The 24,335-nt window shown below is 24.7% G+C and overlaps 1 protein-coding gene across 9 annotated transcripts in view; it reads left to right on the top strand.

Annotated features, from left to right (window-relative positions):
• The first annotated feature begins 366 nt into the window (after positions 1-366).
• The window catches only part of LOC129619394 (protein sidekick), a 91,474-nt gene continuing 67,505 nt past the window's right edge, over positions 367-24,335 (top strand). For all 9 annotated transcript variants that reach the window (XM_055534656.1, XM_055534655.1, XM_055534654.1 and 6 more), the window contains exon 1: positions 367-467. The gene's annotated coding sequence lies outside the window, so the exon portion shown is untranslated. The remainder of the gene's footprint in view (positions 468-24,335) is intronic.

Below are 24,335 nucleotides of genomic sequence, written 5' to 3'. Positions count from 1 at the left end.
AAATTTAATGGTTCTCCAATTAAATACCGATTTTGTACGTCCTTTAAGCCAAAAGTTGACTTCATAGTATATAATTAGTTTAAAGAAATTATAATTTATGAAAATTTCTGAAATAAATCGAATATTAATGGTATCAAATGAAAATTTACAGCAAGTCAGGCTTTTCTATTACAAAATACTCTTTTCATAAATTTGCTATGACTTCATTTATGATAATAAAGCCTAAATCCTTGAACATTATCCATGTTAAAATCAATGCTCATCATACACTATTCATGAACAATATTTGATCTCAAAATTTTTCCATACTACAATTTAAATATGAAGAATATTATAATAAGATTTTAATTAATTTTCGTTTTTAGAAATATCACAATTACAACCACCGAGATTTACAACGCAACCATCATCATCAGGATCAATAGTTAGTGAAGGACGTACGAAAATTTTACAATGTCATGCCTTAGGTAAGTAAAATTTTCAAAATTTTATTTAATCCCTTAAATTTTTAAAACACATTGTTTGCGTATAATTTGAATAATTTTGACTCAATTTAAATTACAGTTTTATGGAATATTGTATTGCAACCAATATGTTTTTAAATTTTCTATACAAAATATTTTTACTAAATAAAAAAACTTAAAATTTTTCAATTGAATGTAAGTATATAGTTCAATGTTACAATAGTTTGATAATTTCCATAAAAGACATTGAATTTTAAAATATGCATAAAACAAAAATAATATAAAAAAACTTAAAATATCCTTAAAATTATCCTTGTAATCCTACTTTGGACTAAGTAATATTTAAAAATTTATATTAAATAGAAAAATTTTTTTTTATTTTGCTAAGTTTCCATCCTTTTTGTTGTTCTTTTGTAAATTTTTAAATTACATCTATTGTTAAATTTTGAGCAGAACACCCATTTTAACTTCCTCATATAAAAGCAATCAGAACATTCTTATATAAAATTTTCTACTGTTTTGTCTTTTAAAATGAGAATATGTAAATTTTACTGCAATTTTTACTTGGAATAAAAAACAAAAGAATAAATTTTATTTTTATTTATTCTAATAAAAATTCTTAAACAATTTTCGCGTCCTTTTGATTTTTAACATGAAAAAGCACACGAAGCGATAAAAGAAGCAAAAGCAAATTATTATTTTCTAAATTTTAACAGTGTCAATTATTTTAAATTCAATTTGTACAATATAGAATCTTTAATGTAATATTATAATGAATTTACAGTAAATTTGCATACTTTTAGGTTCATAAATTTGCTTTATTTATTTTTATCACTATCAAGGTCTTATTTCAAATTTTCTTTCTGTAAATTGTGTAAAAATTAAAAAATTCACACAAATTTGCCCAAAAAAAATTGGCAGGATTGTTACCAAATTTTCCATATGTTTTTCTCATGAAAAATTAAATTAAACCAATCGAATTAGAGAAATCCATTTTAGTTTTGCCCAGCCTATATACATCTATGTATTTATGTGCATTCAATAGTGATCTTTGATTTTTTTTCCCCAAAAATTTTAATATTTTTTTTTAAATTTACATAAGCATTTTTGTTTTTGTTTTATAACACCAACTTACTTTAAAAATTAAAATTTTATGCAATATTATGTACCAACTTCAAGCACTTTTAACTACATCTCTTCGGGGTAATAACATAGTCCAGTTTTTTGTCTTTTACTTTAGTTTTTCTTTGTCATTATTTTCTGAAAAAAAAAATACCTGTCATTTATATTAGATCCTTGTTTTAGCAAAAAATAGAAAAAAAAAAGCAAAAACTATTTTTTGTTAACTATTTTCTAAAGCCCTGTACATAATCATATACACACACATTTTTATATGTAACATCAAAGCAATATATGCATATAAATAAATTTATAAAGCTTTCACATACATATATGTATATATATATATGTGCATAAAGGATAATATACGAAAAATTTACTGAGGTGAAAAACAATTTTCTTTATTTTCAAAATTTACGTGTATTTAAGGGTATTTAAGTATATAAATATCCTTAAAAAATAAGAAATAAAAAAAAGAAACAAAAACAAAACATGGAACTACACATTTTTATTCTAATGAATAATTCAAGCTTTTTTTTCCTTATAGAAAACAAAAACAAAAAAAAAAAACATATTTACAATGTACACAGTGTGTTCATTTCTATTTTTTGTTCATAATATTTAAATGGAAAATTGAAACAAATATTATAGAGAAAATGAGGAAAGTATAAAGCCTAGTATCCTAGTTTTTCATATATACATATATAATTTTTTTGTTTGTTTTAAAGAAATTGTAATGTTTTCTTCTTTTTATCTTGTTAAATGGAAATGGAGAAAAAAAAACTAATAAAAAAGAAGGAATAAAAAGAAAGTTGTCCTTTTATTCTTACAAAAGAAAAACTAAGTGAATTCTCCCTTGTAAAAAGAAGGAGTTTGAAATAAAAATTGCAGTTAATCAATTCCATGTTTGTAAAACAGCACATTTCCTTCTAAAGACTTTAGTCTAAGGCTTTCACTTATGCACTTTTTTGCATAATTTTCAAAAATGTTATATTGGGATAGAATTGTCAAATAGGCGGACAAAAATTGATATTTCTAAATTTGAAATACTTTGGGAAGAGAGGAGGCAGCAAAGTAAGAAAGCCTTATATAAAAATTAATTGGTGCCTATGCTTACGTGGTCTTTAAAGATTATTAAAATTTAAGTCTCTTCCAAGTGTTCATTAATGAAAGAAAATACTTAAGATGGTGAAAATTTGTAATAAGAATTCAAGAAAAATTGATTTAAGATGGTGATTATTATGTGAAATGAGTTTTATATTATGTGATTCAGCTCATAACATCGTAAAAATGTTAAGCAAAATTGTTTTCCACCTATTTTGGAAATATGCGAAAAAGTAAATGTTTGTAATTGGCACTTCTTATTTTTCCATTAAACCTATTTTGTTGAAATATAAGTGCTCATATTTTTCTTCTTAATTCTTAAAAACCAATTTTATTATTTTAATCACGCATGTGTCTATCAGCTGCAAAATACTAAGGCTGCCTTAAAATATTATTCGACAGTCAACATAAATACAAATGATGAGTACCGCAATGACATCGAGGTAATACAAATGCAAGACATAAATGTCGATTTGTGGAATACTATCAGTTTTCAGTATTTTCCGTTCAATTAATAAAATTTGAGAAGAATTTGTATCATACAAATTGTTTGGACGGCGACAAAATTTCTATTCTGTGCAAAATACACTACAGCTCTGAATTTATATTACAACACTTCTATAAAATAACGAATACTTGCAACCCATATTGAATTAAACCAAACTTATAAACAAGAAATGTTTACTTGATAAATTCCGAATTTTTTTACTAACTTCCTCTTTATATATTCTACATTTTTATTTAAAACAATTGCAAAAATTTATACAAAAACAAATTTTTAACTAAATAAAAGTAAAATCTGATGGTATATAAGGTAAAATATAAGCCTATATTATTTTTCATATAGCTTAAAAATAGTATTTTATTTATTTTTGTTCTCTTTTTTTTAAATAAGGATATAATAAGCCCTCCTTTATATTATCCTCTTTTTAAATAAACTAACCGAGTTCATTATTATTTTATCTTGTTATAGTTTCCATTTACACTATTTTATAGTATGTAGATATTTACTTATATATAATATATGTATGTACAGACATGTATGAATGTATGTATACTTCATACATTTTTTGTTTCGCTTTCTATATTGTGTAACATATTTACAGGCTATTAACACTTATTTAGTATTTCAATATATTTATATATAAAGAAAAACATTTTTAATATACTGAAATTTTATAGTTCCGGATAAGTTATTTGAATAATTCAGATGTTCGAAATCAAAATTTTCTAAAATTTTGTATGATTACTTAAATTTATGTAGAGTGAAAATAAAATGAGGGTTCTTAAATCTAATGTAATTAATTTCAATTTACTATTTTGTTTTTTGAAAAATGTCTCGATTCTTACACCACACATACTTTATTTTTGCATATCTTGACTTTCATACAAATTCTTTATAGTTGACTTAAAAACTTAATTTCATGACATACAAGTTTGATTTCTTGATTTCCGTGTAAGTTTAAATGTTTGCAAAGCGGTATGTAAATTAAATTATAAGTTTTTACTTTACACAAAAAAAAATATTTTAAGATTTATAAAAGTTCTTTTTATTTCATTTATTAATTAATTACACTTTAATTTCCAATTCCAAACTTATTAAATTAAACTATAAGTTTTTACTTTACACAAAAAATATTTTAAGATTTATAAAAGTTCTTTTTATTTCATTTATTAATTAATTACACTTTAATTTCTAATTCCAAACTTATTAACTTTATTTTTAAATCTTTATTTTCTAAACGGCAAAACGATTTAATAACTAACGAGCTACTGAATTACCAACCAAGCCAAATTGCTATTGAATTTACTCTATTTATAAGAAATAACTGTTTAGTAAGCAAAAAATTGTTTAGAATAATTCTCATGGGAAAGTTTTAATATTGTAATTTGAATATTTGGAACTTTGCTTTAGTTTTGTCTGTAAAAGTTCAATCACGTTGCAATTAAATGATTTCATATAGGAGTTTAATTGCAACGTTGAATTTTAATTTTAATTTAAAATAAATATTTTGTTTTTGTCAAATCACGTTGCGATTAAATGATTTAGAATAGGTTTAAGTAATAAAGTATGGAAATTTGATCGCAACGTTCGATTTAATTTTAGTTATAGTTAAATTTTATTTTTTGGTGTTCCGGGCGTAAGCGAATATATAACTCCCCCCTCGTTAAGCTGGAAGCTCTCCTGAGCTCCAGAGATTATATTTCCTTTACTATTATTTTCATTTGTATCGTTTGGCCGTTTTTTACATTTATAAAATTTTTTCATATAGTATTTTGTAATAAAAATTATTAAAAGCAATATAATAGAGATATTTGACAGTATTAAAATATAATGGTTTTTAATTTCAAATTTTACAAATTCTATTTCATTGTAATTTTCAATTTGCTTCAAATTAATATTTTCTAAATTTGGTATATAACTAACATTATAAGGTTCTAAATAGTTTGGTATTATTATGTGGTTGTTAATTTTTCTCTCTATGTTTTTGAATATTACGTCATCTATTTTTATAGTGCAATTATAATATGTAATTAAGTTAGTTTTAATTAGTTTGTATTGTATGTTATTACAAGTATTTTCTAACATTACATTATTTGCATTTTTTACTAAGATAATATTAGATGAAACTTCCACAATCTCAAAATTAATATTTTTTCTTTTTGTACAATTCTTAAAATTATTATTCATTAAATTTTTTATACAACCATTTATTACTTTTAGTTTATTTTCACAATTCTGTTTATTATTAAAGTAAATTTCATTTTTAAATTTCAATATATTAGTAGATTCAATGTTTATTTCCTCGAAATTTTTGTTAGGTACTGGAATAATTTTATATCCAACTGCAAGTTCCTTTGCAACGTTAGGAATCAAAATGGCAAAAATAATATTATTATCTAGACTAATAAGTGAACTTTTTATTTCTTTATATTTAAAAACATCGATTTCAAATTCATCAATTTCTTCATTGGATAAAATGGAGTGAGTCATGATACCATGTTTAGCGAAAAGAATGTTTTGTTGGACTTTGTCTATTTCTGAATTTAGTAAGTTAATATTTGTGTAACTAGAAAGAAACTGTAAACTTTTTATGCTTTTGCTAAAGGTGTTGTTTTGTTCTCTCAGTGTAATATTTAAAATTTCTTGGTTTTCGTTAATTCGTTTCTGTAGAATATTTAGGTTTTTCTGAAATTGGTCGTTTATTTTAATCTGTTTATTTATGGTCTGAATGGAGTTGTAATTTCCCTGTTCAATAAGTTTTATGTTTTCTACAATTTCAGTTTTGTCATCATCGTCTAAGTTTCCAAATAACCATTTTAAAATTTTGCCACCTAAATTAATGAGTCCTCGTTTTTGTCTGTGTGGTAGTAATGTTTTAATGTTATGTCGAGTTTTTTCGATTTGAATTTGTAATTGTTTTAATGTGGTATTGTCTTGGTTAAAAGTGTTGTAAATATTATTTTCAATTTGTGCTAAAGTATTTTCTAGTTCGCTAATATTTATAAAGTGAAGAATTTTAGAATAGTTTTGAATTATAGGAATTTCTTCCCGTTTGATTAGTTGGAATCCACCCCGATTTTCCAATACCTGAACGTCAATATTTGCAGAACAAGTATTTGAAGTGAGGAGTAAAATTAGTAGTGCTAATTTAAGTTTGTTGTGGCAGTGGTTGAGTGGAGTTTGTTTCTGGGTTACCTGAGGAAAATTTAAAATTTCTTTTTAATCTACTTGGGTGAATATTTCTATTCTGGTTATCTTTTAATTTACCGTTAATTAATTTAGATTTAATATACGTATATTTCTTTTTATGTTTATATCTTAGAGCTTCGGGATTTTTTACAAGAACTTTGTCTCCTTCTTTATAGTTAGGGTCTATCCTATCTTTGTTTAGTTTTTCAATCGTTTTAAGTTTATTTTCATCAATTAATTTTCTAATTTTTTCAATATCGGTTATTTCGTTATTTACAAAGTTTATAGGCTTAACTTTAGTTACAGAGTGAATGGAATTATTATATTTTTCGACTGCGAATAATATTTTTTCATACGGTGTTAAATGTGATTTTTGTGTATCTAAGATACGAAGGTGTTCGCTTAAAGTTCCGTGAGCTCGTTCGATTGTAGAATTTCCGGTATGGCTTCTGGGTGACGTAAAGTGAGCGTTTATATTTTCTGTTCTAAAGAAGTTTTTGATATTAAGACTATCGAACTCATTGTCGACAACGATTTTATCTGGCCTACCGAATAGTGCAAACCTGTTGCGAAGTGCTTGTATAATAGTAGTTGCATTTCGGTCATTAAGACGTTGGACCATTAAATGCTTTGAGAATTTGTCAATTATTGTAAGAAATATTTCCTTATAACAGAAAAATAAATCGACGTGTATTATTTTATTAGGAGAGCTCATGGTTTCGGAAATTTCGAATCTATATTTATTTGGTTTGCGATCATATTTTGATTGATTACATATGTCGCAATTGTTTATATACTTATGAAATAGTTCCTTAAGTTTAGGGAAGAAAAACTCATCTTTCACTTCTGTATAATTTTCAACGATACCTCGATGGTTTGATTCTTTATGAATTTTTTCTATTAATTTTAAGGCCTCTTCTTCATTTTCTATGTCTATTGCTTTTTTAGTACATTTTATGAATTTCATTTTATTATTATTAGAAAAGAGTTCCGTGAGTTTCTGTTTTACTATATCAAATTTTTCATCATTTAATTCGGAATAGATAGCAGTTATTCCATTTCTAATGAATCGTCTAAGTATGTCATTTAAATAATGGCTATTATTGATTTCATTTTCACTAATAAAGATTTGTCTAAATTTTTTATATTTTATAATTATTTCCCTTTCTTTTTCTTTTGTCAAATAAAGCTGCGTCAAATATTTATTAATTATTATATCGGATGTTGGGAATTGATTTTCATGGCGACTATGGTTTGTTGTTATAACTGAATTATTAGAAGGTGTTTCGTTAGGGTCATCTATATGATTAATTTCATTATTTGTAGAATCCATTCTACTTAAAAAATCAGCAACACGATTTTCCTTTCCTTTCACATAGTCTATTTCGAAGTCGTATTCGTTTAATCTGATTCGCCATCTTTGTAGTTTGGCGTTTGGTTCTTTTAGTGAATGCAACCATTTTAAGGGTTGGTGGTCTGTTCTTATTAAAAATTTTGTACCATATAAGTATGGCCGAAAATATTTAGTGGCCCATACTATGGCAAGAAGTTCCTTCTCTATAGTAGAGTAATTGCATTCATGATTATTAAGGGTTCTGCTAGCGAAGCAGACTGGGTGGTTTTCTTGTGATAGGACTGCTCCAACTGCAAAGTTGGACGCGTCCGTCGTTAATACAAATTTCTTTTTAAAATCAGGGTAACGAAGTATAGGATAAGTTGTAATCAATTCTTTTAATTTTTGAAAGGAGTCTTTATATTGTATATCATTTTCATTGATTTTATTTCCCTTTTTCAAATATTTAGTCATAGGTTGAGCTACTTTCGCATAGTCCTTGATGAACTTGCGATAGTACCCCGTAATGCCTAGGAAACTTTTTATCTGCTTGGGAGTCTTAGGCAGTTTGATTTGTTTAATTACATTAATTTTATCTTCGTTTGGCTTTATTCCCTCTGGTGTTAATATGTGTCCTAAATACTCTGTCTCTTTAGAGAAAAATTTGCACTTATCCACTTGGATTTTTAGATTGAACTCTCTTAATTTTGAAAATATTTTATTAATAGCTGAGAGGTGTTCTTGTAGTGATGTAGAGAAAATAAGGATGTCATCTAGATAGACAACGCAAATTCGCCCGATAAAGTCCTTTAAAACGTAATTGATCATCCTTTGAAAAGTTGCCGGAGCATTCTTTAGTCCGAATGGCATCCGTACAAACTCAAAGTGACCTTGCGGTGTAGAAAACGCGGTCTTTAGACGATCTTTTTCATCCACTAATATCTGGTGAAACCCCTTTGCGAGGTCCAGAGTGGTGAAATATTGAGCGCGACCCAATTTATCAAATATAGAATCTATATTCGGTATCGGGAATTTGTCATCAACCGTAATTTCATTTAATTTACGGTAGTCGATGACAATGCGCCATTTTTGTTTCCCTGAGTAGTCCAATTTTTTGGGTACTACCCATATAGGGCTATTATAAGGGCTACTGGATGGTTGAATAATATTTTGCTCTAACATTTCCTGAACTTGCTTATTTACTTCCCCTTCATGTATTTTTGGAAACCGATATATTTTACTATAAATCGGTTGGGAAGTAGTTGTAATTATTTGATGTTTTACACTTTTGACACATGTTAATCGATCTCCTTCTTTATAGAAAAGATCTTTATTAGAGTTTAAAATATATTTTAATGATTTAGTTTCTTCTCTATTCATATTTTTATTTAATAATTTTTCAAATAATTCATTATGGTTGATTTGTAAAGGTTCTATTTGACAAGTGTTTTCAAAAGGACAAGCTGAATTAAATTTAATATTACGGTTGTTAATTTCTAACCGCTCCTTTGAAAGATTAATATTTGCTCCTATTGGTTTTAAAATATTTTGGCCTAAGAGAGCGTCAAAGTTTTTATTGCTAAGATCCATTACTTTCCAGGACATAGTTGAATTTTCATTGAACTCGTCAGGTACTTTTGTAGTTATTTCGTATTTAATGGCTTGGTTTCCTGCGAGTGTTTTTAATTGAATTGGATTTTCTAATTTGTTTTGTTTAGATCGATCAAAAATATTGCCGTTTATAATTGAAGTAACTGATCCTGTGTCGATCAGACAGGTCAGCTTTTTGCCTTCTATTGTTAAGTCTACTAAGGGTAATGTCGGATAGGGGGACCACAGTGAAAATTTTCTGTGGAACCTGAATCCACATCCATTGGAACTGGACTTGACCGATTTTCGTTATAAGATGGTCCTGGTAGATTATTACCTGTACCACCAAATTGTTGGTTGGGCCTAAAATTCCTAAACTTTTCGTTAGTAGTGTAGTTTCTGTCCATTGGTCTATTTGTGTAAGTGTTTCTTATGTTGTTATTGTAATTGTTATTGTTGAAAGTTCTATTTGCGTTTCTATAGTTATTTCTGGAATTTGTATTATTACTACTATGTCTAGAATTTATGTTATGGTTATTTCTGTAATTTATATGATTATTGTTCCTATACTGAGAGTTGGTGTTTGGAACCTTGCTGTCGGATATATTGGTTTCTAATAAGCTTCTATAAGCGTCTTCTAATGTTGTTACATTTTTAGTTCTAAGGTACATTGAGTCTACTCTATTTAATTTATTCAAAAATTTTTCTAATATTGAATTTTCATTATTAATTGGATTAAATTCTGAAGATTTATTGTCATCCAAATCATATTTTAAATTTAACAAATTTAATATGGAATTTAATTTAACATAAAGATCACTTACATTTCTAAAAATTATACAGTCTGCTTCTTCTTTTAATTTCAAATAAGATTTCTGTACTCCGAAGGTAGCTTTCAGTTGTTGTTTTACTTCGTCCCAAGTTTTTTCCTGAATTCTCCGGATTGCTGCCGCTGCAGGACCCTGGATCTTGCTGTACAAAATTCTGTATAGATAGTTTTTTGCATCGGCATCCGCTGCTAAGGCAATTAAACTTTCGACTTCTTCGATGAAGGATTTTAGACTGTAGGCGTCTTGTCCAGTAAAAATTGGTACTGAACGAGCTTCGCCTATCAAGTCTTTTAATGTAATTGCAGCAAGTGACATGTTAAAATTTTTTTGTATATTTTTTAGATTATCAAAGTATTTTTCTTTTTCACTTTTCTTCATAAATGTTAAAAAAAAAAAAAAAAAAAAAAAAAAAAAATATTTTGGTTTTTTTTTCTTCTTTTTTTATAATTTTTGTTTTATCAATTTAATTAGTTGTAAAAATTTGATTTGATTAAAGATCTTTTAATAGATATTTTATTTGTGTTTTACTTATAATTTTTGTTCGTTTATTTACCGAATTAACTTTTTGAAAAAAGTTCTCCGCCTTTACACAACTAAACTTTTATCACTCAGTTCACCACAAAATTTTTTTTTTATTATTATTATTTAATTTTGCTTAATGGTTTGAGCATTACACTATTTTATTTTCTAGTTTTTTGTTCATTTAAATTGACTTAAGAAAAATATTAGTGTTTTCTTTTTTTTTGTTTAGATTTTTTTTTGTTTTTATAGACGGAGTCGGTATCCTACCGACTGCGCCAATTAAATTATAAGTTTTTACTTTACACAAAAAAAAATATTTTAAGATTTATAAAAGTTCTTTTTATTTCATTTATTAATTAATTACACTTTAATTTCCAATTCCAAACTTATTAAATTAAACTATAAGTTTTTACTTTACACAAAAAATATTTTAAGATTTATAAAAGTTCTTTTTATTTCATTTATTAATTAATTACACTTTAATTTCTAATTCCAAACTTATTAACTTTATTTTTAAATCTTTATTTTCTAAACGGCAAAACGATTTAATAACTAACGAGCTACTGAATTACCAACCAAGCCAAATTGCTATTGAATTTACTCTATTTATAAGAAATAACTGTTTAGTAAGCAAAAAATTGTTTAGAATAATTCTCATGGGAAAGTTTTAATATTGTAATTTGAATATTTGGAACTTTGCTTTAGTTTTGTCTGTAAAAGTTCAATCACGTTGCAATTAAATGATTTCATATAGGAGTTTAATTGCAACGTTGAATTTTAATTTTAATTTAAAATAAATATTTTGTTTTTGTCAAATCACGTTGCGATTAAATGATTTAGAATAGGTTTAAGTAATAAAGTATGGAAATTTGATCGCAACGTTCGATTTAATTTTAGTTATAGTTAAATTTTATTTTTTGGTGTTCCGGGCGTAAGCGAATATATAACTTGTATACTTTTCAACAAGCTTGATTTATAAATAAATTTATTGCTTTCCTTTCATACAAGTTTGATTTCTAAATAGATATATTGTTTTTCTTTCATACAAGTTTGATATTTCAACAAGTATGTTATACGAGTCAATGGTTTTCAAGATGGAATCACATCCTGTTATTCTTCATTTTTCTTCATGCAAATCGATGTTAAGAATTTAAAAAAAAAAAAACGAGACACGTTATGGCAATTACTCATTAAAAAAACGTTTTGTATGACAAAGATCTTTTGTATGATTCAAGTGATTCAACTGCAATTTTCCTTGAAAATGGCGAAAGTTTTATTTACTGATTTTAAAAAATATTTTACAAATAAATACAAGAGATTTAAATTAAATCAAAAATTCTTTTTATTTTTTCGGGCTCTTGATGTAACGCTGCCTCTGTATACGTATTTTACCTCTATTATACCTTAATAAATTACTATTTAAGTAAAGATATGGTGGGTCTTGTTTAACTATATTAAAATAAAAAAATTTAGAAATGAAACAATATTTTATTTTTTTTTCTTCTGAAATCCTTTATGAAAAAATTTATTTTGTTTAAAGCTTCAATTTAGTTTTTAGAATATTTCTTTCCTATTTTCTAGACAGCGTATTAAATTTCTATTTTTGAACAAGTTGGACTATTGAATGTTAACACTAGAATTCGTCGTTCACGTGATCATATTAAAAATTTGTATGATAGCGAAAGATACTCATACTGTTTGATTGTTTGTATGAACCTATACAAAAAATCAAACAGTATGAACCATATTTATAACACATTTTCAATTAATTTAAATTTAACGTAGAAAATTGATTTTAAATTTGATTTAGCTAAAAATCACGATTTCTTAATCCCTACAAGTTGCGCCGTGCCAGCGTAACCCAAACTCTTATGAAATCGAATCGATTTCTTTCTTCAAGTCTGTATCCTATCAAGTTTTTAAGCATTGGATTGACCTTATTGAATAATTATAGTTAATTTCTTTTTACACTATAGTAAAGCTTTCAATTTTAACATTTCTTATATAAATAAACTAAAAATCAACTCAAAAAAATAAGTTTTCCCATCAGACAAACTCAAAGCTATATGAAAAAAAAAGGGAAAAAAATACCTAAAAATCCCTAAGGATATAGCGCGAAGTTCTGTATGTCATCGTTATCATCATCATCAACATCATTATCATCGTATATGTAAGACAAATGACTCGTTACAAAAGCAAAGGAAGAAAAAAAGAGCACAATATACAACGTAAAGGAAAAAAATCAGTAAAGAAAATTAATAGATATAAAGAGCTAGATGGAAACAGAAGGATGAAAAGTAAAGAAGCAAACGAAAAACAAGGGAAACTATTGAAAGCTTATAATGAAAATATTTATTATTAATGAAGGTTTCTTTAACATTTTATACAAAGGATCCTAATAATTTTATACTTTATACTATAATAATAATAACGGTATTTAGGGAATCATATCATAATGTGCAATTTAAAGTTGAATTTTTTATAAGATTTAAAAACAAAAATTCAGCATGTCATACAAGAAACTCTATATAAGAGTCTTTCTTGCGCCTTTTAATACAAACATTCCAGACATTTATTTACTTTATTTTCCTCTCAAATAAAAAATTTAATTCGAATAAAAAAGAAAATTTATTGAAAAATAAATAAAAAAGGAATGGGAAGGAACCATCATGATATCATCATGAAGATGATAGGAAAATAGTGTCAAATCACTTCAGTAAAGAATGAACAAGAAGTGTTGGCATAAAATTGATTTATTGCAGGATGAAAATGCATTAAAGAAAAGTTCCCTATATTCTGATAGAATCGTTTTTTAAAGTTTAAAATTTAAGATGAGGGCAAAGTAGAAAATGTATTTTATTAACAATCAAAAGACTATGAAATTTGAGAAAAAATGAATTTGTCTTTATGTTAAGTTGCCATTGAATTCTGTGGGAAAACTTTCTTTAATATTTCAATTCCAATAATGATGTTTGAAATCTCCAAAAAAATTGATAAATTTTAATAATTTCTTTAAATTTTCAGTTTTTTGGTATTCATGGAATTAAATTGTAAATTTTCAGGAAAATCACAATTTTGATATTAAAATATCAATAAATTCTGCAAACTTTTCAATTAGAAACAATTGATATTATTAACCCATTTTTGCCCAGAGTGCAAATTACGTTGAAAACATTTGTATTATACTCATTGGTTTTAAAATGACAACAAAAATAAATTTGCTCTTCTAGTCACTTTAAAATTAGAAGGGAAAATGCGGCATTAATTGAAAAATTCGCTTTACTTGCTCCTGGAAATAGTACAAAAAATAATGAGCTTACTTTCAAAAATAATTTCAAATAATTTTTTATGCCTAAGAATTCTGTAAAATTGTTGTTATATTGAATACAACTACGAGTATATTTTAATTTTTTTTCATTACCACAAAAATTTACATTCAAAAGTATTCTAATAATATAACAGAAGAGGACATGAGACTCTCAAGTTTTAAAAAAGCTCGAAGTTAAAGCCAATGTTAAATTTTAATTCAACTTTATTCAACAGCAAAGTTCAATGTATGACGATTGCATTACACTTAAATTTTTAACAATTATACATTCTAGATTTATTCGACAGGCAAATTTTATGCATAATTATGCAACAAGACATATTTTACTAAAATGATAGCATCTGATGAAAACTTCTCAGTCAAATATTCTAATCAAACTAATGACATATTCTGTGAAAAAAAAATCTCATAAATTTCCTTTCATACAAGTTTGATATTTCAACAAGTCTGTTATACTAGATGATACAATGGTTTTGGAATTATCTATTTTGCTGTATCTGAAATTCAATACGGAAATAATTAAATTCAAAGTCATGGGTATTTTTTATATCATTAATAATATCACCATAATATATTAGCATAAGTCCTTAATTAATCATGATATTGCATAATTTTTTAAATTAAATAGAAGGTTGCATTAAATTATATAATACTAAATTTAGTTATAGTAAATTCTACGAGATTTCCTGAAAACAGAAGAGTAAACAGAAAACATTATCTTTGTTTGTATAAACCTATTCAAGAGTTTTATATTTCAGCAGTTGAATATATTGAAAGCTTTACATTCCGTTTCATTCAATCTCTTCTAAAAAAAAATTTTTCCTCCAACACCCTTTGAGATAATTTTTGAGACCATATGACATGAACATTAAAGCTGTTACCGTGTTAAATAGTGTGTTATACAAAAGGCGAATTAAATTGAATTTCTTCTCACAATTACCCATACATTTCGAGCCAGATATTTAACACAATACCGTCCCTTATTAAAAATCTAATTACAAAATTAAGCAAAGGTGTTCATTATATTCAAAAATAAATCTAATGACTCATTTATTTAACGTTTTCCACACCACGGAATTTTGTTCCCAATTCTTTTTTTTTCAAACCATTTTCTATTGACAAAAATTATTTTAATATATTACAAAACCTTGAATACGCATCATTATTAAAAATTTTATTTATAATACAAAACTATACAAAAGTCCAATGACCATAAAACTATAATTACATTTTTAGATAATTATAGAGACGGACCCATTGTTAAGCTCTTTTCAAAACACTAATTTAATTTTTTTCCTCACATATCGTATAGGATGCGTCTACTATTATATACAATATTTATGTACAAGCATAATAACTGTCAATTACAAATGTCGACAATAGAAACATTTTCTCACACCACCAAAATATTTTTTTAAGAGCCATTGGGACAACAGCAAAAAAAAAAAATGAAGGACATCAAGTTAAAAATATTATTTATTATTAAAAAGACCATACGACAAAATAATACCCAAACTTGTGCACATAATTCAGTTTGTCAAAATTGAACTAAACAATAAATAACCTCAAAAAAAAAAAAAATTTTTTTACAAAATCAAGAAAAAAATTAAAGAAAAATCAACAAAAATAATAATAACAAGGAAAAATGTGAAAAATTTCATTTCCAATGTCCTTTTCTCTTTTTCACATATAAACCATATTAAATAATTTCCCAAAATAGTATCTAGTTAGACCTTCCCCTCAAAAACCACTTGTATATTTATTTACCGCTACATTTTGTTTTTCTTTTTTACTTGTTGTTTTTTTTATGTTGTTATCATGCAAACCTTAACCAAAATCAAAAGAAAAAACAACATTGTAAATTTATTTATGCACACACACGTATCGTAACACGGCTTAACAATGTTATGAAGGTATTTTTTGTTCTAATATATTACATATATGCACACACACATACATATTCACACATATATGCTACGAAATGTCAGGCTTCTGAAAATTTATAGACATTATAAGGGTGCATTTTGTTTTTTTTTTTCTTATTGTTGTTTTCTATGTTCTAAAGGAAAGGACATTGCTCCTTTTTCTTTAAAAATTTTGATTATTTATATTTCTTGTTATTATTGTTATCTCTGTAATATAGTAGAATAGAAAAATAATAAAAAAGAACCAAAAAAAAAACAGTAGAATTAAAAGAGAAGCAAAAAAAAAATGAAGATTATACAATGAAGTCCTTCGAACACCAAAGTGAAAGAAAAGAATTTCAAAAGTCCTTTTTTTTTTTTTAATTTTTTATTTTTACTGCTATTCAGTTAACAAACAACTTATGCACGCGACATAAGCTACGCTTTCTATTTTTTTTTTGCCATTTTTTTTTTTTTTTGTTATTTTGGAAGATGTTCCATTTCTATTTTTATAATCCAATTTTCTTGTCAAAAAATTTCTATACGAATAAAATATTACAAAAAAAAAGAAGAAAATGAAAAAAAGTTATGTTGCTTACCAGGTTTCTTTTTTTTACATGTGTTTCTTAGGAAATTTTTTTGGTCGCATTTTTTTTTAAGGGCAACAAATTTCTTAAGAAAAATTCACAAATTTACAGAGTATTTTCTGATTGAAAGGATTTTGAAATGGGAAAAAAATTGGTCGAATTGAAAGTATCTTTTGAAGGCTAGCAAGTTTCTATATCAGCCTGTAAATAAAGGCATTTTTGAAAAAATTTTAAGTTGAATGAAAAATCCAATATTGCGGTCAATATTTGATTGTGAAGTTGAATAATTTAAACTATAACAACAAAATATTTTATATAAGAGTCTTGCTCTATTCATAAATTAACTATTTTATACCATATTTAGTGTTTAACCTTGACACCTTCTTCTCTGGTTTATTATAAAATAAAGTTTAGAATTATTATTGTGGTTATCGAAATTAAAGCATTTATTAAACTTAATTATGTCAAAGTTCCAAATATCTGTCAAATTTTACATACAATTTTCGGGCTTGTAAATTTTCCGGTTTGAAGCAAAATTTGTAACTTGTAAATTTTCCGGTTTGAAGCAAAATTTAGGGCTAATTTGCAAATCATTTTCTTTTTCAAATCTGGCCATTAAATTTTTAAGGTTTTGTGATTGAAAGTACCTTAATCATATTATGTTTCAACGTGATTTCTATAGTTACAATCTATCTGGCAAATCTGGTAACTCAATCAAACGCCGGTTCTTGTATAAAATCTCACAACATTTTGACTGTCCCTCAAAAGTTTATTTAAATTTTGTAAAAATGAAGATTACACCCTGTATACTCAATTGATTATTGTAAAAAAAAAAACTTTCCAATACTTTTTACAATACAAAGATTTAAGATATTTGAATACTTTACTTTTGTTCATTTTAATCCTTTATAATATACTATATGTATAACAAGTTGAAAAAATGTTTTTAGTTTATCAAGGACAATAAAATTTAATACAAAATATGCAAGGAATGTTTATAAGGACCAGTTTTTTTTTCTGTTTGTTCATGTAATATTATTAACAGTCAAATCTTTTATACAAAATAAAGTTTATAAAGTGAATACGATTAAACTTGTCCCTTTAATTTTTAAGGATATTTTGAGAATACGGGAAAAGTTGAAGGAGATTGGAATAAAAGAGTTATGAATATTAAATTTTATTTAAATTCTAAAGTTTCTTTTTTTATCAAAGATTTTATTCTTAGAATATTCGGATTCTGTAAGCTTATACAAGACTAGAGGTGACTTATAAATTTACTGTTATATCAATATTGTTATATTTGGCCTGATTTAAAAATTATTAATCCCGGAGTTTTGATTAAATTAAATTTAATTTTCTTAGAAATTATTCATTCATTTTGATATCATGGTCTGTTGAGCAGTTTACAATAATTTTTCCTACAATACCAAACATCTCCTCCTGATATAAATGAAGTATTCTAGAAATAGATACTCAATTATTCATACCCAATTATTCTCTAGTTTATAACAATTTATTTGAAATTTTCTTTTCAAATTAAGCGATTTCCAATGTTATCATCTTGTATATTGCCACGTTGTTAACGATCTTGACTTGGAAAAGAAATGGCCTCATCAATAGATTTAAGGGAAATAAATCTTGAGTTTACTCAAAAGGTGTTAACTAATTGCAAAATGTACAGAGCATTAATGGCATTAACGACTTTAATTAAACGAAATTTTTAAATTAGCACGTGAAACTTTTTAAATTCTCAAATGATAAAGAAAAGGGTTGTTAAAAATTTTTTTTAAATTCTGTTATATTACTAAGAAATTTGTTTTTATAGACACAAAATTCAAAACATTTGTACAAAATTTCCATTAAAAATGTAAAACAACCACCATGCTTCAACTATCACTGGTAATAAAAAATATTTTAACGTTATAATTATAAGCACTAATTTCGTATACGCAAAATAGAAAAGAAACCTATAACCATTATTGCAAACTATTCAAGTATATATATAACAATAACAAAAAATATTAATAAAAATATGTTCTTTTATTAGATTCGTATACGAATTCATAATAATTTCCAATACAATTCACAATATATAATAATTGTGAATAACGCTAACATTTTTGTCCGTTATCCTTATCAAGATATTTGCGTTTTTGTTCGCCTATATTCAAACAATAATAATTATAATACAACATTATTGTGTTTTTGTATAATAGTTTTGTATGCTATTGTATATCAGCTATTCGATCGTATTGTATTTATTGTAAATTCTGTCATTTGCCATTTTTATAATAAGACAATATAAAAGTTTTATATCACATTATATAGGTATATATAAATATATATAGGCTCATATCAAACTCCAGTTAAAGTGAAAACGATAAAAGAATAAAATCTGATTATATTAATAAATATTGATGATAATTGACCGCATTTATATAAAATATTCTATATACGCTTATATAAACATACTCGTATAACAAAACTAGGATATTTTTTATTATATTTATTGTTCCGTATGTCTTGTCTTCAAAAATTTTTATATGCTTCAAAAATTATAGAAGGCTTAAATTTAAAAAGGGGTGTATTTTGAAATTAAAAACTTAATATACAAAAAAAGTGAGGTTAAGCGAGGCTTTTGGTTAAAGAACCTTGTCCTATATGGAAATTGATTCATACTTTGGGTATAACGGGAGAAAAAGATTTTATTTTTGTACAAAATTTCTTTTTGCATAAGCTACATATTTCACTTTTCCGTTCTTTAAGTTCTTTCTTAAAGATTTCGCATTATTTGTCATCAATGCAGGTTCCCCAGTTCTGGCCTGTTCGGCACCTTTCGCCAAAAACATCGTGTTACAAAAAGAGCGCCCCTTCCTCGTCCTCCTCTTTCAAATTGCGCGTAATAAATCACTTTCTTGTAATTCTATTATAATAAATACAAAATTAGTCGTAGAATTTTAGCATGAGATTAAACTTTCAAATTTTTATTTCTCAATGTTTGTATAAAGGTGTATGTTATCATGATAATATTGCTGTAAATAGAGAGAAAATATTTTTGGAAAACACGTAATGGAATAATTGGAGAAAATTTTACTTTTTAAAATTACCTGAACTTTTCTAGTTTTTCAATGGTGCCCCTGTTTTGTGGCGCCCAATGTAAAATGCTGTAATTTAGATATATGGTAGATTCGGCGCTTCATCAATATTTCAAATAGCTTGTCCATAACAAATCTAAGAGATTTTGATAAGAGGATAAATAAAAAACAAAAATAGCTTAACAAATCACAAAACTCATTTTGTGACCCTTAATGAATCAAAAAAAAATTTTGTAGCTTCTTTAAAGTTTTAATATTCTGAAGTTCAAAATCTCGTAACGAAATTCTTCTTATCTTTTCGCCTCTTTTAATATATTTTTCCTAATTTAACAAAAATTTTATTTGCCATATATAAAAAATTTCTAGAATGCAATCCGGTCCTGTTTCAATCATAAAAAGCACGGCAAACTACATTTTTATACTAAGTAATCCAATTTTATTGTTGTTAAAGTTTTTGATTTTCTATTACATTTTATTTTTCTTGCTTTTTAAAGACAACAGCATAAAAACAAAACAAAAAAAAAACAAAAAAATTAGATTATCCTTTTGGGAGAAATTATTGAAAAGGAAAGAATATGAAAATTTTATTTTACCATAGGGCTTAGATTTTCTCTTTTTGTTTTTTTGTTATTTTTTTTTATTTCATCATAAAAGGATTGGATTGAACCGAATAATAATAATTGTATAAATAGATTTTTTCTTCATTTATTTTGCATACATACACATATATACATTATAGATTTATAACAGTATAATAACACAATATAACTGTTCTACCTACTCTATATTTTATATATATGTATTTATGTATATGTAAGTGAAAAAAAATATAATAATAATAACTATTATTTTGAATTAATAGGTTAGAATATTTTTTTTGTGAATAATATTACATAAACACATATAATATACGCATACATATACATGTATGTATGTACATAAAAATGTAAATTGAAGGAAAAAGATTTATATATATATAAAATGATGATGAAATTATTGTATACATAATATGAGAAAATAAAAATAACAAATTATATAATAATATTTACGTATTAATAAATTTTACAATGGAAGAATTCAAATAAAGGACATTTGGTATTAATAAATGAACCTTAATAAATAAAAATTTATTGGAGCGTTAAATATTTTCTTATATTATAATATTTTTCTGCATTAATATTTAAATAAAATAAATTTTATATAATTATACTTATAAATATATTTTTACATTATATAGAATATAGAGAAAAATTTCGATTTTTATTTGTTTTAGAAAATTTTGAAGAACAAGCAAATTTTAATAACAATACTTTTAAAATATAATTTTTTTTTATTATTATTTATTTATAAATAAAATATTTAAATATTTTATTTTATATAGGTATTTTAAAATTGCTATTATAAATCTATATAAAAAATAATAAAATTCAAATTAAATCAATTATAAAAGTTTGAAATAAACCTAAAAACTATATTGAACATATTGAATATTTTTTTGTTCAAGTTTTTAAAAATTTAGAATTGTACTCACTGATTTCTGCTCTAAAATAAATAAACTTTTCATTTTCTACTTATTTTTTTTTTTTTTATTTGCAGAATAATTCAAAATTTACACTATTTTAATTTTTATTATATTAATTCTCTATACTCTTACTCTAATAATATTGTTAAAAAAATATGGAAATTTGACCTTATTTCATTATGGATTTGAGGAACAAATTAACCTGTAATATTGAAACTTATACGAATAGAATACCACCAGAGTGGCATTATTATATAGGAAATAAATTTTCAATTAGATATTTAAGAAAAATTTCTATAGTAAGGACTTTTAGAAAATCATATTGAATATCGTATGGAATACAGAACCATTTGTTAAAATTAGCTCATAAAATTTTTGTTTAAATTGAAGTATTTTGTATAATTAAAGAATAGCTTGTGTTAATCTCAATATTATGATCATAATTAATTGATTAACAATTTATGAGTAGGTACATTACTTATTAAGAATTGTATAATTGCATTTCCAACCCCAATATTTGAAAACTGTTCTTTGTTTCATTATCTCTCTTCTAGCATTCACAACTCTTTGAAGTAAAAAACTTAAAAAAATATTGTAGGCTATAAAAAATTTTTAATGAAAAAATTATTTATTTAGAATAAAATTTTTACATAACAATCTCTTCTTCAGTTCCAGGTTATATTTTTTTTTTTCAAAATAATTAAATTGTATTCGATTTGTAAATTTGACAAACGCCAGGAAAATACGAGCAAATTTTCCGTTATAACAAAAATTTATATAAGGAGTTTCAAATTGGCCATTCGAATTTCTGATCGTCTTGATCTGATATTTCTACAATTTTTAGAATAATTTCAAGAGATTCATATTAATATTTTATTTTATTCGAATTTAGTTCCTCTCTATTTTCTCATTTTTAATAAGAAGTCACTTATTGTTTCCGCTGTTTGAAAACAATTATAATTATATATACATAGCAATAATAATTGTCTTTCTATACATTCTTCAAAATTGCTTAAGTAACATAAAAAAAAAAACTGTTATATAGCATTTCATTATATTGATTATCAAAAAAAAAACACCGATATTAAAATATTTAACAACTTTTAACGAAAACTTTAGTATCTCATTAAAAATAGCAATAGATTTATAAATGAGTTTTGGAAATCCAAGGTACTTGACAACGAAATATCAAATATTAAAATTTTTTTATTAATTAAAAAAAAGACCATCGGGTATATAATTATAACCAAAATGTCATTAATATCTATACCAATAAATCAAATTACTTTTCTCAATTTAATTAATATAAAATTTCAATTAAAACTAAATTTTTTTTTTTTCTGATTTATGCTTATGCAATTATAATAATTCCCCCGGTGCATTATATATTTCAATATTATCAGTTCTATTGTATATAACACTATCATAGCAGTAATTGTATGCGCTAATATTATAACAGTTATATTAGCATACAATATAAAAATAATTATTACAATAATCATAATTCATAGCAGTTAATGTAACGCTGATCATCATACTCAACAGTACCTATATACATGCATACCTGTTATTTTATATTTACATTAATACAGTCATGTAACTGTAAATGCTATGCTATACATCTATACACAAGTATTGAATGCACTTAACAAACTATTGGTACTAGACTTTCTAATTAAATGTAAGAAAATCATAATGAATACAAAGGAATAAGAAATTTTGCGCTTTAAAATCAAAAAGTATAAATTTTCTCATATAATTTATTTTTTATTTTAATTAAAATTTTTTTTTTGTGCTTTTCAAGAACTTTATGTACAACGACCATTTTTCATTATTTATTAAAATGGTTTTCATGTTCTATAACTCTTTGTGTGTATGTAAGTATAACTATGTATATAATAGAATTCCGCCTTCACTTGCACTTACATAATTATTAATGTTAATTATATAACATCATTTTTTATTTCAAAATAGTATAACTGTATTTTTAAAATGAGACTGTATATTAACTGTTAATAGAATTTTCTTTGAGAAATATTTCAACTTTTACAATAGTCTATATTTTTCTATATTCTCATATTATGTACGAGCAGGCGAGCATTTATATTGTCTAGATGGAAGATTTGGGTAGGTGGAAACTTTTAAAGATGATTTTCTCATAATTAAGTCATAAATTTTCTTATTTTATTTTTTCATTCATTTATGACCTTTTTGTGTTCTCTCTCTCTCCTCCTCACAAGCTTCTCTCCACTGGAGTCTTATGATTATTTTTAAATTCTTTCATTTATTTTTAATTAGATGGTGTATATTTTTTTCTCTTTTCTCTTTAATCAATTATGTATTTATGAAATGAGAACGAGATCTTCTCTTAAGAATTAAACAGTTTTCTATACGATGCATTTAAGTTTTAATTGTTTTGTAATTATAAAGTAGGTAGATATATAGTGAAAAGTTAATGACTTTATAATCAACCATCGTTTATTCTATAAATTTATATTTAATGGCATTATGAACGTTTTACTTCTATACTTCTATATAAAAGTACTTATTAAGTAAGAATAACTATGACTTTTTTTTTAGAATTTCTCCTAATTACATTTTGTTAAATAAATTGATTTATTAAAAAACAAAAGAAATAAAGATTCACTTTTAATAATTATGAAAGAAAAGTTTAAAAAAAGATGAAAATTTTTTTTGCAAACCAAGGATGATAATGAGAAAAAGTTTAATGAAGGTCATTTAAGAGAAATTCAATGAGATTTAGTAATAAATCATTTAATGTAAATCTAATTTACTATTGTGAATTGTTAATTATAAAAATGTTTAATTGTTGATGTTCATTTGTTCGTATTCGTTTGTTAATGAAAATATTGTACTTGAATTGGAAATGAGAGCCATTTTTCTTAATGTATACATTAAGAAAAATGGCAATTTGCCTGAAAAATTAGAATGTTATTTAGACGTATTAGGGTTATTATTTTTTGTTTATGGTAAAATGTCTTTGCCACGAAACGTAAAATGGTCAAACTTAAACCAGCATTTTTTTAAAGATATTTGATTAAATTATAAAAGATATTTGATAAATTATAAAAGATTAAATTTTTAAAGATATTTGATAAAAAATAAAACAAACTTATGGTACATATAATTAACTTTAAACTTAAAAATTTTTATTTGATTTAAACTTTTAGTAAACTTTAAGTAATAAGCTTAAAAATAATTGCAAATGTCTATGTATTAGTT

The sequence above is a fragment of the Condylostylus longicornis genome, unplaced genomic scaffold (genome assembly GCF_029603195.1).
Source record: "Condylostylus longicornis isolate FDR11 unplaced genomic scaffold, ASM2960319v2 ptg000013l, whole genome shotgun sequence".
Classification (NCBI taxonomy): domain Eukaryota; kingdom Metazoa; phylum Arthropoda; class Insecta; order Diptera; family Dolichopodidae; genus Condylostylus; species Condylostylus longicornis.
The sequence above is the reverse complement of the archived record's forward strand: the minus strand, read 5'-3'. Positions and strand labels throughout refer to the sequence as shown.